The following is a 19,581-nucleotide window of genomic DNA, read 5'->3' on the forward strand; positions in this document are numbered from 1 at the left end:
GTTCTTGGAGCCTCCAGGGTCATGTGTTTTTTACAACAGCTGCATGTGAATTTCTGCAGTCTGAGGTTTGCTCAAGGCCCAGGCGCTCTTTGGTTACCATGGAAACCTCCCTCCCAACCAGCTGCCATTTCCTATATTCCTGGCAAGGAATGAGTCAAACCTCTTAGATATCCCACAAGCAGAGTCAAGATAAAGAATAACACAGAGAAAACATGAACAACTTGTTAAGTGAACAACTTGTTGATTCCCTACATGGGAAGCTACATGCAACAAAGTCAGCTTTCCTGGACATCAACATACAAGGGTTCACTGAGATCCTTTAAAGCTCACTTTCTTCCTGACTTTAAGGAGTGGGGATTCGACTCTGCATCTCTATGTCTGTAAATTGAGGAACACTTTCTGTGCTCTCGGAGGTGATGGGTGAGATGACATGTTTGAGCCGAAGGAGCATTGTGAAGAGCAGGATGAGGAGAATGGCCAGGAGGCTCAGGAATAAGCCCACATACATATACAGGTTGGAATACTTCTCTGAAGTAGTGTCAACCTCTGTTGCCAGGGTGGGGAAATGGGCCCACCCAGTGAGATTCCCATGGTACTTGAAATGCACCTCCGTCATCACTTAAGACTTGAGTTGGTACCTATTTCTATTTGATTTCTATTGCCCTTGAGGCATTCCACAGTCACTTAGGCTGTCTCTGAATATGCTGGAGGTGTTCTAACGATCTCATACACAAAGCAATCACAACCAGAGCCAAGTCAGCAGTGCACAAGCATCCCTCTCCCAAATAGTTTCTATCAGAACTTCTTAATCATTTTTTAAAAAATATAAATAAAATCTTTTACTTTCCACAGTCCTACTCATATACTGATTAAAATAAATATGGTGAAACTGCTTTATAATACTGGTATGGAGACAAGAATGAGTATTAAATCGGACTTTTCCTGTCTTTTGGTAGAGGGAGAAAGAGCTCTATTTTATCTACAGCTCATCTAAATGTGTGCATTAATTATGTGAATTTAATTGGATTCTTCTGTGGGGAGACTTTCTAAAAGCTTTTGTATATTTCAGGCTCAGCATGTCTGAGTTTTTACCCTTCTTGTCTTTCTGAATCCCGCATAGGGATGACACTTGTAAGGTTTCTTTCCAGCTGCCACAGCTTGAGGGTTGGAAGTCTAGAGGATGTGACTTTTCTACAGTTCTGTTGACATCCCTCACTGTAGGCTGGAGGGAAAGTGTTGTCAGACCTGGTAATTCTCAGATTGAGGTCTCAGAGATGCAGACAGCAGTAGATCTAGGCTCAGAAGATTTGACTCTTAAAATTCTTCAACAGATTTATTTTCCTGAAAATCAAAAACAACAATAAAAGGTTCGGGTGTCTAAGAAAAACAGATGGCAATTTGTTTTGAAATAAAAATTAACTGATATGTTGCAAAATGTTTTGCTATGGGAAAATTAGTCTTAAAATGATACCCTGAATTTTTATCATTTTGAATGCTTTTTTTCCTGAGTGGTAAATACCGATTACAAGGTTAAAGAAAAATTCAGATCAGAGAACAGCAGCTAATAACTAGGTTAGGTTAAGACAGTGTTTCCCAGACTAACTGGTCATAAAATTTACCTGAAGTACTTATTAAAATACAGACCCTGGGCCCCCATCTGGACTTTCTGAATCATAATCTCCACAGTAGGGGGCCTGATCACCACTCTAGAGAGTCATATTTTATCGGTCTGGGGTGGGGTCCAACCACTGGTATTTTTAAAAAGCTCCACAAGTGACTGTAAAGTCAGTACTGAGAACCACTGCCCTAGTTTAAGCAGGAAAGCCTAGCACTGAAATAAAGGCCTAAATCTAAGGATTCATTTCTTCAAACCCCAGGTCGCAGTGCCATGGGTCGCTTTAACAAATCATGGAATTTTCAGGAATGTAGGCTTCCCCCAATTTTGTTTTTGTGTTCTGTCTCTCTCATTTAAGTCTGTGGGGTGAGAATACAGTTTTTTCCCTCAGTATTTGTAGATCAGAAGTAATTGAAAGGGTGTGTTTGTTCTGAACAAATAACTGCATCATTCATTATTGGTAAAGACAGAACCTTGTCTTTTTTTTTTTGTGGTACGCGGGCCTCTTACTGTTGTGGCCTCTCCCGTTGCGGAGCACAGGCTCCAGACGCGCAGGCTCAGCAGCCATGGCTCACGGGCCCAGCCGTTCCGCGGCATGTGGGATCTTCCCAGACTGGGGCACGAACCCGTGTCCCCTGCATCGGCAGGCGGACTCTCAACCACTGCGCCACCAGGGAAGCCCCAGAACCTTGTCTTTATTCGCAAAAATATTCAAGTGTGTAAATAGGGTCAACTATTTACTGTTGAAGGCTTCCAAAATGATTTAGCTTGTTTTTCAGAACATGAATTTTGAATATGGGTGACTATAAAAACAACATAAACCACCATCACCTGTCAGACGTCTATGTGCAGTAGTGTCAGAGAGCTGACAATGTAGCCCAGTTCTGTCACTTGTTAACATGCCCAAGGAGAGTTAATAGAAACAGCTCCAACAATTACATTACTCTTCCTATAATCTTGAATTGTGTGCCCAGCCTGGGAGCATTTCAGCTTAAAGTTTATGTTCACTAACCTGTGGTACTATACTTTCTGTAATCTGCATGAGCCTTAGCCTGCCTACCTAATTCCCCTACCACCCATGTGGTTCTCAAGAAACAAAAGCAAACAAAGAGACAGGCTCTCTTTCTACTGTCTTTGGAGCTATGGTCTAGGAAACATTTTTGCAATACTTAAAGGTACATCTATTTTGATTTCTGATTCACTAACAAGTGGAAAAGATAATCACGTAGGTACCCTTTTGTTCCCTAGAAACACCAGCCCCAAAGGCAATGGTTCTCCTGAGTAGCTTGTTACAAATGCCGGTTGCAGGGTCTACTCTTGGAAGCTCCTTCTCCCCAGACCACTCTATTCTTAGCCTTGCTTGTCCTCCCAAATCCAGTTTTTCTCAAGAGTGTGATGCATGAACCCCCTACCTGATTTAAAATGTAGACTCCTAGGCCCTTCCCCAGGCCTACTGAGTTCTAATATCTTGGATCAAGGCCCAGGAATATGCATTCTAAGCACAAGATTTTCATGTGATTCTTTGCATGTAGAGCTTTGAGAGTTAACTATCAGTTTCTCTATCGATATCCCAGCTAAAGAACATAGCTAATCTTATTGGTTGTTTGGGGACCCTACTTTAAAAAACTATTAAAAGAGTGCCACAGGTTGAATTATGTCCCCCCAAAAGATACGTTGAAGTCCTAACACCCAGTACCTGTGAATGTGTTGTGACCTTATTTGAAAAAAGGGTCTTTGCAGATGTAATCAAGTTAAAATGAGGTCATTAGGTTGGCCCTAATCCAATATGACTGGTGTCCTTATAAGAAGAGAAGACAGGGACGTTCAGGGGGAAGACAGAGACAGAGATTGGAGGGATGGACCTACAAACCAGGGAATGCCAAGGATTGCCAGTAAACACCAGAAGCTAGAAGAACCGAGGAAGGATTTTACCCTACAGATTGCAAAGGGAGCATGACCAAGCTGATGCCTTGATTTCAGACTTCTAGCCTCCAGACCTAAGAGAATAAATTTCTGTCTTAAGCCACCCAGTTTGTGGTACTCTGTTTATGGCAGTCCTAGGAACCGAATACACAGAGTAATCACCCTGAGGCCCTAGGGTTTTGGAACCCTTGGGGCAATGTTTCTGAAGGAAGTCCCTGGAATATTTGTATTACAAATGCAGGTTTCTGGGCCTTTCTCTGTGCTTCCTAGATCAGAATCTCTCGGGATAGGACCCTGAAGTCTACATTTGTGACAAGCTACCCATTTAGAGTTTCTAAGTACACTCTGCAAGGAATGGTTCCCAGTCCCTGTTGCCCTCAGGATCACTTACGAAACCTTTTGAACATATGTATACCTGGGTTCTTCCTTCAGAGGTTCTGATTCAGTAGGTTTGTGTGGGGCACGAACAGCTGTAGTGCCTAAAGTTCCACAGGTGATTTCGATATGTGACCTGGGCTGAGAAGCACCACTCTACAAATAGAACAGAGCGTGGCAGAGTCAGGACTCTGACAGTCCCGGGCCACCCACATAGAGGCATTACTTTTTCACCTGGCCTCCAGAAGACAAGTCGAAGGAAAATAAACACTCACTGCTAGTGCAATCCAAGTGTGAAAAGCCTCAACAGTAGTATAGTATCTTTTTAGTCTCCTGCGGACCTCCAGATACACAGATTTGGGCAAGTCAGGCTTCTTGGTTAGGCACATTGTCATCATCGGTGCATCCAGGGTCCCTTTTATTTGTTTACTCAGTAACACCCATGGACAAACACCTGTAAACAAACACCTACCAACTGTAAGATTGAGAATAACTAATAATTTACATGACATCTACCTATGCTCCTCCCTATCTCATCCCACACCTCCCCAGAAATTATCAGTATTCTGAATTTTGTTAGTCATTACCTTGCTTTTATTTACACACACACACCTGTGCCTAAACACTATGTTGTTTATTTTTGTTTTGAACTTTATAAAAAAATTGTCAAGCTATATGTCATCTTCGATTTGCTCTTTTTACTCTACAGTCCATTACTATATGATTTATTTATAATTAATCTTACAGGATGAAAAAGGAATAAAGATTTGGTAGCCCATATTGCCTTTGAGAGTCCTTAACTGTCTTTGGACTTTACTCCATTCTCCTTAGCTTGGCGTTCAAGGCTGTCAATGTCCTAGCCTGGCTGACTTCAATTCCTTCCACTACCCTCCTTTCCAATCAAGCTGTAATGCTCACTGTCACCTACTTCCCCGCCTCCATGTTTTTGTTTGATCAGTTTCTTCCATCTTTGCATATCTCTGCTTGGGGAAATGCTAGCATTCTTCATAGTTCCGCTCATGAAACTGACCTTGATTTCTCATCCAAATCCTAACTCCCACAGGCTTTCTCTCTCTCCTAGAGAAATTACATTCACCTAATACTGTAAGTATCTATTTGCTGTATTTTCCCCCAAATTGTAATTTATAAACCCCTTGAGGATCTTTTTCAACCTTCTGTCCCTTATACAACTGTGCTCGCAATAGCTGCTCAATAATTGTTGAACAAATGCATGGGTATGACTGAAGAAATGTACTTAGCACCGACAATTTAGAGAGAAGCACAGTGTTATCTCTGTTCTGATAGCTAATATAGCTTGGGGAAGCACCTGAAACTCCCTTTTATTTTTATTCCCTTCCCCCACTCCCCTATCTCTTATTGTGCAAACGAGACTAAATTCCTGATTATCTTCTGGAATTAAGGAATAATCACTTTGTGGGAATTCCCTGGTGGTCCAGTGGTTAGGACTCAGTGCTCTCACTGCTGTGGGCCCGGGTTCAATCCCTGGTGGGGGAACTAAGATCCCACAAGTTGCACAGCACAGCCAAAAAATTTTTTTAAAAAAAGGAATAGTCACTTCGTTAGAAACTTTGCTCTTGAATTACTATTTCAGTTGCATGATTTTAAAGGAAAACTACATGGAATGGGTTTACAGCCTTAAGTTTTAGAAAGTTCAATTGTGTCTATAAATGCTTTTCAGTAACAATAATACTGCCTCCTACACAATCGACCCTTAATCTTCCTTAAGGTCTAAATACTTATTAAATATATATTAGAATTCTATGAAGCTTGGAGAAGCTTTAGAGAACAATGATCTCACGTACAGTTGTCAACTTCTTTAAACATTTCATTTGAGGGTTTGGAAAACTAACTAGCCGTGTATTTCTTAAAACCTCTGCAGTCTGCAGAACACCAAACATCCTGTTCAATGCAGACAGGTCTATCAATTTAATTCCTTAAATCTTAAGGACTTTGAAATGAGTAAACGAAAAGTTAGATACTGGGGAGTCCTCTTTGTTAATCTGCTCCTGCATCTGTGACAACTTCTCATAAAAGCTTTCGGAACAGGATTGCCATAGCTCTCTTTGCTAACTAGCTACTTAGTTGCACAGATAATGTGATTGCTCCATTAAAAGCTCTGGACCATTTGGAAAGAAAAACAACCATGCAATTTCAAAAGAAATCAAAATTCTATTAATTCTAAAGAATCTGGTTTTTGTGGAAAGACCCTTGTAGGATTTTAGTATCCTGCAGTTCTTTCTGGAAAGCTAATAAAATGAAAATCAGTCTCTAGTCTTCGTAAAAGTGATGGAAAGCTGTTGAGGGACGAGGAGGAGAGTGCGGGATAGGAAAAAGGGTAAGGAATTAGGAAAAAAGGAAGATAGAGGGAAGAGGGGACGAGGGAAGGAAGGAAATGTGAGAAGGTGATGAGGAGTGTGGGAAGTGGATAAGAGGTGGGAGGAAATGAGTGGTTAAGGGATAGAGGTGAAGATACGGAAGCAGGAAAACATTGGGAAAGCGACGAAGAAAGGAAAGGGGGAGGGAAGTTTGGGGGAAGGGAAAATGGAAAGAGATTAACTTAATAATAATTGGCCAATGTCCAACATTAGCCTGAACATCCGGTTTACTTGTAATGTAAATCAAAACACCCACAAGCAATGTGAATGCACCTCTGATTTTCTGATTGCATGTTTTGTCCTTAACTTGGTAAATAAAACTCTTGGTAAAAAAAACAAAAAAAAAAAAACTTCTTGAGTTTTTGGTATGAACACTGAAATCCCAAGTCTCCCGTAATGTTCAACGTCAGCATAGTATATATAACCTCGCAGAAGCAAAACAACATACACACCCAGACCATGAATTTTGCTCCTTAAAATGAGATGGGAATGTGGAGCTTTCTCCATCCATCAACGCTGAGAGGGATTCCTAGGGTGAAACTTGTTTCTAATAAGAGAAAAAGTGCTGGGGATAGAGATAAATGTAACCTGATTCTCAAGGAGCTTGCCATAGTTACTTTTACTTTAACATGACAAAGTTCTGAAAACAATTCACTGGTAATTTTACGTTTTTCTGAATGACACCTGCCTATATAATTTCAGAGCTGAAATCCCACCACATAGCTAAGAAAAGTGATCAGAGAAACGACTCAGAAGAGACAGTCAAAACTATCAATTGCAACAGCTTTGAGGAGTTAACATATTCTGTTCGTATTTATCTGCCCCGTGTGAGGGAGAGAAAACTAAGGGAGGTGGAAGCTGTTAGAGTATCTAGTTCCACATCAGCCTGTGAAAAAACAATTCCAGCGCAAGTGCTTCTTCAATGGCTGGAGCCATTAAGTAACAAGCTTCTCAAGTGGGAGTTGCTGTATCTTCTGCGGCAGATGGTGCCTATTTGTCACACCTGCCGATAAATAAAATGCCGCTCATTTCACCGTAAATAACATCATAATATTTCCAAATCTCTCTTACCTTTCCTGGCTCACAGGATGAATGGGATTAGCCATTTAAGCATCCCTTTTGAAGCATGCATCGACAGGCAAGTTGTTCAGGAACATCTCTGGAATATCTGGAAAATAGAAAGAAAGCCTTGTTTTGCCACAGAAGCAGGACTATGTTCATGCAAATATGCTTTCTCTTTCATCTTCCTGAAGAGTCAGACCTTTCCAGCGTAAAACAGAAAAGCACCCTCTATCAGTTACTTAAAATTCCAGTTGCCACTTACAGCTTCAGAGTGCAGTTTCAGATGCCTGCTTCTTATAAACTCCAAAGAGAGAAGTGTCTGTTTGGATGTGTATATACCATCCGGAACACTTGAATGGAAGCAGCCTGAATAGTGAAGTCCCCAGTTCCTCTTTCGCAGGCAACAGTTTAGAGCGTGCGGGAAAGGTAGTGATTCAGCTCTGCCTTGTAGCGGTGTGGAGCCGAGAGGGAGGAGGTAAGAGAGAAGCTGAGAAGCAAAGTTTGTATAAGCCTTCCACTTTAACCCCTTCGAGTCTTCTTCATGAATCTGTAGGACTAGTGAAGACTCCCTGTTTTTGTAAAAGCCTCTTCATATGACATTTAGGGGGATCAGATCTCCTGCTCAATTCAAGAGGTTTTTCATCTTAGGTTTATAGTAATATATGCATAGAATTGAAACCAAACATGCCAGGATATAGTGGTATTTAAATAATTCCATCTTTATAAACAGAATGTGTGCATATGTTGGGGAAACTTTTTTGTAGGCGCCAACTGAATACTTTTATTTTGAATTTTTTGTGGAGATTTAACATCAGTATTGGAATCTAGGTCTGAGTTTCTGGTTGGGGGTCTAAGCTTTAGGTAGAATATCTTTGAAGAAGGCATGTCTATCCAGGGTACATGTGCCATTAAAAATGATTCATCCAACTGTAGTTTAACTGCCATTACTGTGTTTTATATATTGTGGCAAGAGGAAGGAGATTAACATTTCTTGAGTGCCTACTCTGTGTCAAGCATTTAATGTAGAGAATCTCATTTAATCCTCACAACAACGCTGTGACTTGTATATTATTATTCTCATTCTACAAATAAGGAAACAGAGGCTCAGAGATGAAGCATGTCATGTAGTTTAGTACGCTTGGAGCCAGTATTTGAAAACAAGGCAGTGTGATCCCAAAGTCTCTGCTCTTTTCTCTGTAGCAGTAGTTCTTCACCTCTGGTACGTCTTGGATTCCTCTGAGAACTTAATGAAAGCTATGGATTGTCTTCTTCCTCAGAAATAGGCATATAATTTCCATGCTCCATGGCCTCCAGGTTAAGAACAGCTGAACAAGGCTTCCCTGGTGGCGCAGTGGTTGGGAGTCCTCCTGCCGATGCAGGGGACACGGCTTCATGCCCCGGTCCGGGAAGATCCCACGTGCCGCGGAGCGGCTGGGTCCGTGAGCCATGGCCGCTGAGCCTGCGCGTCCGGAGCCTGTGCTCCACAGTGGGAGAGGCCACAACAGTGAGAGGCCCGCATACCGCAAAAAAAAAAAAAAAAAAAAAAAAGAACAGCTGAACGCCCTCATGTCACTTGTCCAATATTACAACATTATTAGTGCATTGTTCATCCAAAAACTCATGGTCATCAACAATTTTTAGTATGAAATTAATAATTCCGTATTATTAATAATAGTATATAATAATAATAGCATAATAATGTATTATGCCAATCTTTCAGATATTACTGCAGTGCTTTTTCCTTTCTCCCAAATTTTCTTTAACAAATCTTGCATCTTTCTTTTTTTTTTTTTTTTTTGTGGTATGTGGGCCTCTCACTGTTGTCTCTACCATTGCGGAGCACAGGCTCCGGATGCGCAGGCTCAGTGGCCATGGCTCACGGGCCCAGCCACTCTGCGGCATGTGGGATCATCCCGGACCAGGGCATGAACCCGTGTCCCCTGCATCGGCAGGCAGACTCTCAACCACTGCGCCACCAGGGAAGCCCCCAAATCTTGCATCTTTTAACTTTTCATTTCCCTCATTCTAGTGGTTACAGTGGGTTGAGACTCTCCTTGAAATTGTTAATACCTCACCAGCATAGTCTAATACCCTGTGGAGTATGCTGGGGTCTCTCAAACTGGAGTAGTATGCTCAAGATTCATGAAACTACAGGGTAAACATAATGCATCTTTCTAGAGGATCTCAGGGAGAACGTAGGTAATTTGAGTGATCATTTTCAAGATAGTTTATATGACAATAAACATATAGTAGAATAAAATGCAAATTTTGTATGCACTTTTACAATCAAGCATGAGACTTCAGAGAAATGTTGCACTTGTGGTGGTGTCTCTTTGGGCTACCCAGACTTCTCCAGGGATACGTGTTCACTCTATTCTGCCATTTGGGATATTTTGGTGAAAAAGTTGGAAGGTCACGTTGTAACAAAAAGACCATGGATTTTGAAGTCAGATAGACCTAGGTTTCAGCCTCAGCTTTGATCTATATTTTCTAGGTTACCTTGAGAAAGTCTAATTTCTCAGTTTTATCGTCTGTAAAAGAGGGAAAAACTCTCTTCATGAGGATTATACAGGAAAACATCTCTAAAGCCTGCACTACATGGTAGATGCTCAATAAATGTTAATGCTGCCATCTCAATTTTTTAAATGTCCAAAGAGAATGAGGCTACTTGAATATAACTGGAGATTTCATTAGGGGTAGTCTAATGTTTCCAACCTAATTAGGAAAAAGAAGCCTTAGGTAACATGATATTAAAATGCAAGTTTCCAGGAAGACATAATAGATGCCCTACAGTAGATGGGAAATTCCAAAGCCAGATCATGACGTACAGAATTTGCAAAGGAAATGCTCCAGAACAGGTTCCAAGAAATAAAAAGAAGTCAGGTTGTGGAGGAGAGTGGGGGGAAAACTTGTGCAAACATTTCTTTGTAGAGATCTGTTGCCAGGCTAAGACTCCATTCCACCTCTACAGGAGTGTTGGAATAGTGGAGGTATTACCTCCTTCACCCCAACCCTAGTGAGCGGGGTTTCACCAGACCATCAGAGAGCTTGACATTTGTTCTCTGCAGTAGGAGCAGAGAACTGGAGCTGCACTTCATTCTGAGAAAGCTTAACGTGACCCTTGGCAGGAAGACAGGGTTGACTGTTTTGGGATTGGCCAGCATTCCCAGAATTTATCAGGCAAGGGATGTTTGAGGGTTTCCTGCGAATCAATCAAAAGGGTGTCATGCAAGAGAAAGAGCCAAGGTGGGGTCACACTAGACCCTGTCCAATAGAGCCACCTGGAGGGGTGTAGAGACCCCAGAAAAAAAAAAGCTGGAGATAACTGTTGGATTCCTAGGGGTGGAGGAAAGAGTTGTAAACTACCAACCTGAATATAAATTATAAACCCAGGTCTCCCAAATTGCAGGAGAGGGGTCCTCCGTGGTGGGAACATTTAAAGAACCCAGAGAAGAGCCAGAGACCCAGAGAGTGGGAAGCCATTTCTTCTACCAAGGAAGAAAAGACCGATCCCTTTACCTCTCTTCCCTGTTCCTGCTTCCACCCTGGTGAGGGTCCAAACAGGAGCTGGCAAGTGGGGAGAGAAAGAAGAAAACCTATCATCCCCCACTTCTCCAAAGGCAGAGAACCACCACCTACAGGCCTCAGTGTGGAGTGGGAGGGGGGACCTTATTTCCAAGTAAAGCCTAAAGAATTTGATTAATATCTTGGACTGAATATGTTCTGATTACTGAATCAAGACTGTGTTTTGTGACTTCGAGTGATTTTAGGACTGTTTACTCTTGAAGGAATGAACAGGAAAATCATGTGACTTGTCCAAGTTTCTATCCAAGGTCAGAGAAATTTTACCCCAAAGAAGTATATTTTATTTGCACATTAGGAGACAAAATGAAGTTGTGTTTTGATTCTATCGTTAATTATACTTTAAAAAATATTGGTTATAAATATTAATTCTTTCCTTCATTCAATGAATATCTGAGTGCTTTTATGTGCCAGGCATTGTGCTAGGAATAGGACATACAGTGAAATGAAAAATAGTCCTTGCCTTCAAATCGTTTATGATCTATGGCAGGGGTCAGCAAATGCTGACCTTCTTCTGTAAAGGGCCAGAGAGTAAATATTTTAGGCTTTGAGGGACACTTAAGATCTCTGTTGCAAATTCCTCTTTCTTCAACCAATTCTATAAAAATGCAAAACCATTCTTGAGGTCTAAACAAACAGAGGTCATGGGTCAGATTTAACCCATGGGCCCTAGCTTACTGCCTCCTTATGTGTGGAAGAAACAAACTTTTAAAAACCACCAATTAGGGCTTCCCGGGTGGCGCAGTGGTTGAGAGTCCACCTGCCGATGCAGGGGACGCGGGTTTGTGCCCCGGTCCGGGAAGATCCCACATGCCGCGGAGCGGCTGTGCCCGTGAGCCATGGCCGCTGAGCCTGCACGTCCAGGGCCTGTGCTCTGCGACGGGAGAGGCCACAACAGTGAGAGGCCCGCGTACCGCAAAAAAAAACCCCAAACAAACCACCAATTACCATACATTTATTATGATTGAAGATGTGCTTAGGATACTTGGGGAGGAGACACAGAAGAGCATTACCTAACTCTAGGGAATCGTGACTTCCTGGAAGTGGCAATGTTGATTTGAGACCTGAAGGATGAGTAAGAGTTGGTCAGGGTTAAAGGAGGTGAGTGCTATTCAAGGCAGAAGGAGCTGCCTATACAGAGGCACCAAAGCTTGACAGAGCTTGGCTCACTTTAGAAACTACAGAAGGGGAAACTGAACTTTACAGAGGTCAGTTTGCTCAAGATCACACAACTAGTAAGTGAGGGAGCCTAAAATCTTAACCCAGGTGTGCTTGAATATAAACCTATGCTCCTAACCACTGTATCATCCTCCTGCCCTGGTACTAAAGCTATGTCTAAGAGCTACTTCTTACTTTTTGCAAGTCAGCAGCTCTTTCTGGCTCACTTCTGATTCCCTTGGGGGTGAAAATGTCAAAGTTCTAGAAGGGCTTGCAAGACCTTAAAAATAAGACAGTGAATCAATAACGTTGGGTTGTCATGATTACAAGTCTAGTTCTCCCTTTTAAAAATAACCCTTCCATCCAATAAAGCCTAGCACGCATTGCTCAAATTCAGAGTTTGCTTATTTCTTCCTTACAGGAAGGGGTTTTTCCCCGCCTGGGAGCTAAGCCCTAGCACTGTGATAATGTAATTTCTTACCTTATTGTTATAGATTTATAATGAGATAATAGTACCCTTTGGTTTGGACTACATATGGTGATTGGTCCAAGTACTGTTCTGATCTTCATCACTCACACCGATGACCTTGGTCAAATGAGTTTACTCAGCACAGATTAAATCTGTCAATTTTTTTTATTGATTCCTTGGTGGATTTTTATTTTCCCCATGGTTTGGAAAGCTAGGTTAGCCATGCAACAACTACCCCCTTAACGTCTGCCATGCACTCTTGGAGTCAGCAAGACTAAAGGTTGCAATAAGGAGGAAAAGGGAATGGGAATGGTCCAGACTTGCTGTCGCTGGCCTTCCACTGGTCAGTGGCTCTTAACCAGGCTGTGCTTTGTCACCCAAGGAGCTCTTTCAAAATACAGAATCTCGGCCCTATCCCAGACCTTCTGCAGGGCTGAAACCTGAGAATATGTATTTTTAACAAGCTCCCCAGGTTAAGAGCCACTGCCTTGTGGGAATAGACAGATAGGTCCCTAATGAACTGATTGTTTTAAAAAATATATCAGACACTCTTGGTCTATGCATAGAAATTCTGCTGTTTTTTTAGAGAAATAGAAAAAAACAATCCTAAAATGCATCGGGAACCACAAAAGACCCTGAATAGCCAAAGCAATCTTGAGAAAGAAAAGCAAAGCTGGAGGCACCACACTTCCTGATTTCAAACTATATTACAAAGCTATAGTAATCAAAACAGTATGATACTGGCATAAAAACAGATACATAGACCAATGGAGCAGAATCAAGAGCCCAGAAATAAACCCATACATATATGGTCAAATAATATTTGATGAAGGAGCCATTAATACTCAAAGGAGAAAAGACAGATTCTTCTTCAATAAATTGTTTGGGGAAAATGTATATTCACATGCAAAAGAATGAAACTGGACCCCTATCATACACCACTCACAAAAATTAACTCGATATAGATTAAACAGTTAAATGTAAGACCCCAAAACATAAAACTCCTAGAAGAAAACATAGGGAAAAATTTCCTTGACATTGGTCTTGGCAATGACTTTTTGGATATGACACCTAACGCACAAGCAACCAAATAAAAAATAAAAAGTGGGACTACATCAAACTAAAAAGCTCTGCACAGCAAGATAAATGATCAGCAAAATAAAAAGACAACCTATGGAATGGGAGAAAACATTTTCAAGCCATCTAATAGGATAAGGGGTTAATATCCAAGATATATAAGGAGCTTATACAACTCAAGAGCAAAATCATCATCGTCATCATCATCATCCAATTGAAAAATGGGCAAAGGATCAGAATAGACATTTTTCCAAAGAAGATATACACGTGGCCAACAAGTACATGAAAAGGTGCTCAACATCACTCATCATCAGGGAAATACAAATCAAAACCAAAGTGAGATATCACTTCACACCTATTAGTATGTTTAATATCAAAAAGACAAGAGCTAAGCACTAGCAATGATGTGGAGAAGACGGAACCATTGTGTATTATTTTGGGGAATGTAAATTGGTGCAACAACTATGGAAAACAGTATGGCAGTTCCTCAAAAAATAAAATAAAAATAGAACTACCATATGATCCAGAAATCTCCACTTCTGGGTATATATCCAAAGGGAAAGAAATTACTATCTTGATTTGTACTCCCATGTTCATTGAAACATTTACAATAACAAAGACATGGAAACACTTAAGTATCCCCTGATGGATGAATGTGTATGTGTATATAATATATATAGGAATATTACTCAGCCATATAAAGAAGGAAACCCTGTCATTTGCAACAGCATAGATGAACCTTGAGGGCACTATGCTAAGTGAAATAAGTCAGACAGAGAAAGACAAATGCTGATGATATTACTTATAAGTAGAATCTAAAAACACCCGAAGTCATAGAAACAGAGAGTAGAATGGTAGTTGCCAGTGCGTGTTGGGTGGCGAGAGGGTGAGGGAAGTGAGTGAAAGGGATCAAAGGGTACAAACTTCCAGTTATAAGATGAATAAGTCCTGGAGATGTAATGTATAGCATGGTGACTGTAGTTAACAATACTCTGTCTGTATACTTAAAAAGTTGCTAACAGAGTAGATCTTAAAATTCGCACCACAAAAAATAAAAGTAACCATGGGAGGTAGCAACTATATAAAGTCATGGATGTGTTAACTAATCCTATAGTGGTACTCATTTATATATATATATAAAATCTCACATCGTACACCTTAAACTGACACATGTTATATGTCAGTTACATCTTAATAAAGCTGAAAAAATGAAAGAAAATTCTGCTTAAGAAGGGAGTATATTGAAGTTCATTGTTCTAATGTTTCAGTAACCTGTAAAATGGGCTTTTGTCACTAATCAGTTGGATATCATCACAGTAATGAGTATGATGCTCTTTAGTGCTATACTTCCAGAAGAAATTAAACAAATAGCAAAGTGAGAGCTCAAACTGTAGTCAAAACAGGTTTATGGGGAGTTCCCTGGTGGTCCAGTGGTTAGGACTCGGTGATTTCACTGCTGAAGGCCAGGTTCAATCCCTGGTCGGGGAACTAAGATCCCACAAGCTGCACTGCATGGCCGGAAAAAAAAAAAAGTTTTATGTATTTCAATAAGTTAAAGATGGCAGACAGATTACATGCATATATTACCTCTACACCCCAAGATAGCAAAAGAATACAAAAGATATAAATTCATGATGATGAAGAGAATGGGAAGGGAGCCATTAGTAGATGAAAGTTGGATGAAAGCTGGAAAACAGATGGAGATGTAGTAACTGATAAAGTAGTATAGAAGTCACAGTTTACAATACTTGCAGAGGGGCAATACAGTGAAAGAGAAAGTCACCCTTCCCTGCATAAATGCTGTTTGAAAAAGAGAATGAGTGAGTCGTAAGGCATAAGGGGGGAGGGAATAAATTAAGTCATTTTTAATAGAGTCCCCCATTATTCCCCCCAATCTGGTGAACAGAATACCTTGTGGTCAGAAATATCCTCCATGAGCTCCAAAAAATTGGAGTGTTATTCTTTAAAGAGATTGAGAGGTCCAAGAGAAAAGGCCTCCACATTTTTACATTTAGGAAATCCTCCAACAAAATGACTAGCTCCCCATTCATGTATATGAAGCTCCCAATCACTTTTTTTAATGCCGCATTCTTCCATGTGAACAAAAAAAAATCAATGATCACCAAATATTTAAGGAAAACTTTCAACATGAAAGAATGATAAACAGATAGAAAAAAAATCAAGGACCCTTGAGAGAGAAAAAAAGAGGAGAGGCAAAACACCCTAATTAGTATACTAAGAGAGATTCAAGAAAACATTGCATTTATATAACAGGATATTTGAAAATAAATAAAAGGAGGACAAGAAAGATATCTTGAAATAAAAGATATTTATTTAAAAGATATTTTAAATTTATTTAAAGATATTTAAATAAAAGATTGCTGAGATAAAATTCAAGGGAAGATTTGGAATATAGAGTTGAGGAAGTATCAAAGAAAGTAGCACAAGACTAAAAGAAGGAAAATGAGATAGAAAATATAACATGACACATAGAAGGAAAACACAGAAGATCCAACATTGACTAATAGCAATTCAAGAGAGAACAAAGTAGAGGGAATTATCAAAGAAATAATACAAGAGAATTTTTCAGAGTATATTCTTATGAAATTTCAGAATACAAAGTGTAAAGATATCCTCAAAGCTTCCAGAGAGAAAAACAATAACCTACAAAGAAATGAGAATGATATTGACATTGGACTTCTTTTTTTTAATTGAAGTAGAGTTGATTTACAATGTCATGCTAGTTTCAGGTGTACAGCACAGTGATTCAGTTTTATATATATATATGTATATATATATGTATTTTTTCAGATTCTTTTATAGGTTATTACAAAATATTTAGTATAGTTCCCTGTGCTATACACTAGGTCCTTGTTGGTTATCTACCTTATATATCATAGTGTGTATTTGTTAATCTCAACCTCCTAATTTATCCCTCCCCCCCTTTCCCCTTTGGTAACCATGAGGTTGTTTTCTATGTCTATGAGTCTTTGGTTTTTTTATATTCTACATATAAGCAATTTCATTGATATTTGTCTCTCTGTCTGGCTTACTTCACTTAGCGTGATAATCTGTAGGTCCATGCATGTTGCACAAAAGGCATTAATTCATTCTTTTTTATGGCTGAGTAATATTCCATTGTATATGTATACCACATCTTTATCCATTCCTCTGTCGATGGACATTTAGGTTGCTTCTGTGTCTTAGCTATTGTGAATAGTGCTGCAGTGATCATTGGGGTGCATGTATCTTTTCAAATTATAGGAGGTAACTACAAGAAGAAACAGCTAAATAAGTAGAAGGGGTTGTCCTGGAGGGCGTAAATACGGGATGTGACATGGTGGAGCAGAAGTCTGTTGCTTTGCATCATAAGCCCTCCTGTATTCTGTTTTAACCTTGTGTGTGTATTACTTTGATAAATACTTCTGAATTATTTAAGAAATTGAACTATTGAGTTTTTTTCAGGTTCTTGTCCGATAAAGATGGTCACCATGGATAATGGGATTTAGATCAGAAAAAAATTCCATTATCAAGCATTTGTTGAACACTTATTATTTGCCTAGCCCCCTGCTAAGTGCTAAAGGGAGCTCCAAGAGTATTTAAGACAGTCTCTGTCCACAAGGAACTTGAAACCTAGTTGGGCAAAGCAAACCAGTACGTGAAACAATTAGAGAATGAAGATACATAGTAAAGTGCTGAACTGTTGGTATGCTAAATTATGCCCATTAGAAAATCTGGCAACAGGAAGATGAAATCAGATTGGATTGAAATTAGGGAGTGCTTCAGGTGGACCTGGGGCTTGTTTCTGGCTTTAAATGATGGAAAAGATAGGAATAGGTCTAGAAGGTAAGGGTGTTAGAGGAGGGAAAGGCAACATGAACAATGACCTGGAGAAGATTTTTTTTCTAATTTGTTATGTATTATTAGGAAGAAATTTTTATTCTTTCTAATATCTCTAAAATGCTTTCTCTTTAAATCTCCCTAACTTAAAAACTTTCTCTGAGTGGATTATTTTTTTTCTTGCTGACAGTGCAGTAAATTTTCTGTCACTTTGTAGAATGGGAACTGCCATTTACTAAATGAGCTTTTCTCTATTCTGTGCTCCTTTGGTGCCAAGCCTTAATAAAGACAGATGGGTTTCCCCCATCGTGCTGCTGCTTCCCAGCTCAGGCTGATGAATATGAGACTGAGAGCCTGACCCTGTCATTGTCAGGTAATATAAAAGGTTTCATCCTATTTATTGCCATACTTTAATTACTGGGGGAAAAGTATGAATTAAGAAACAAAGGATTTAAAATCATTTCAACAAAACCAGGATGTCTGAGCAAATTAAAACCATCTTTTTTCTTTTCCATTTTCTCTTCCTTTGTGGGGGAGAGTGAAGGTGGTGGGGTGATTAGTGTTGTTTGGGTTAAATTTAATTAATAGGAACTCACAGCATAATGTTCCATGAAGAATGTACATGTCAAAAAACCATGTGGTTATAGGGCTATCAATTCAAATATCTGGGTTCAATTCAATGGAAATTTTAGCCAAGTTATGAGACTTTACTGGTTATCCTGGAAATCATTTACGGACCTGGTTGGAATTAGTACATAAGCCTTTAGAGTGGTTTCCTGGAACTAGCCCTGAAGATAAATTTTATAACATAGTCTGTGATTCCCTAAACCATTTGAGAGAATATGCTAGTTGCTCCTCATGTGTTGTGATATAATGTGGGAACACTAGGAACACCCCTTGCCCTCAATTCACCCGAAACTATTCCTCTCTTCTTTCTACTGTGCCAAATCTAAAATACCATTCACTCATTCATTCATTCCTTGGTGGTAGGATTTTGTATCTCTAGAGACCTTCAGCTAAATTGCGTCTGCCCCCTCAGGTCAGATTTTATGGTTCCAATCGACTTCTAACACTTTAATGTGAAAAAATTTATCTGATTGCTTATGTGTGTGTGTGTAATGATTTTTTTTTCAGGATAAAACCCTTTTTTTAACAAGATAATACATGCTTATGATTAAAAACAAAAATCTTAAGCAATATGCAAATATGTAGAGTGAAGTCTCTCTCCGCTCTTCCCCTCACCTTTACAGAAGTAACCACTGTTTTAACAGAACAGTTTCATTTCTATATTTCTAGACTTTTTCTATGCATATGCAAATACATGTGTGTGTGTACATGTATACATATAAGGAATAGGGTTACAAGTATGTTGTTCTGTAATTTGTTGTCATTCAACCACATACTATGGACAGCCTTCCATGTCATTAGTTACATATTTACCTGTTCTTTTAAATGTCTTCCCTTTATTCCTTAATATATATATAGCTTAAATTATTTAACCAATACCCCATGTATGCACACTGGGTTGTTCAAAGTTCTGATATTATAACACTGCAATGATTGTCCTTATATATACAGATCTCTGCACAGAAAAGTGAAATTGCTGGATTGAAGATATTCAAGCTAAAATGCTTCATTGATACAGCTAATTGCCTTCCAAAATGGGGTCACCAGTTTATGTTGGGGAGGAAAAATTTTTCCTCTACACTTCTAGGTTCTTCTGGCTGGTCTGTGAATTAAATTGACCTGAGACAGATCAACAGGAGAAAATCAAACAAAAGTTTAATAACATGTATACACGGGAGAGACCTAGGAGAACTGAGTAACTTGCCAAAAAGGCTGAAGCCCTCACCTTAAATACCATCTTCAGCTAAAGACAAAAGAGGATGTTTGGGGGGTGGGGTTTAGTACTTCAGAGGGGAGGAAGGCAATTCACAGGGAGATGGAAAATAAGCAAATGTTTGTTGGGCCCTACAGAAACAATGGGACCCAGAGAGGAATTTTAACAAACAAACTTTGCTGGGTTCCTCCCTATCTACCACACCTAGTTCTACTATAGTTATCTATGGTAATATCTCCCTTCC

The 19,581-nt window shown here is 39.7% G+C and overlaps 1 protein-coding gene across 1 annotated transcript in view; it reads left to right on the top strand.

Annotated features, from left to right (window-relative positions):
- The window catches only part of DCX (doublecortin), a 209,896-nt gene that overhangs the window by 767 nt on the left and 189,548 nt on the right, over positions 1-19,581 (top strand). The window lies entirely within an intron of this gene.

This window comes from Delphinus delphis, chromosome X (assembly GCF_949987515.2).
Source record: "Delphinus delphis chromosome X, mDelDel1.2, whole genome shotgun sequence".
In the NCBI taxonomy this organism is placed as follows: domain Eukaryota; kingdom Metazoa; phylum Chordata; class Mammalia; order Artiodactyla; family Delphinidae; genus Delphinus; species Delphinus delphis.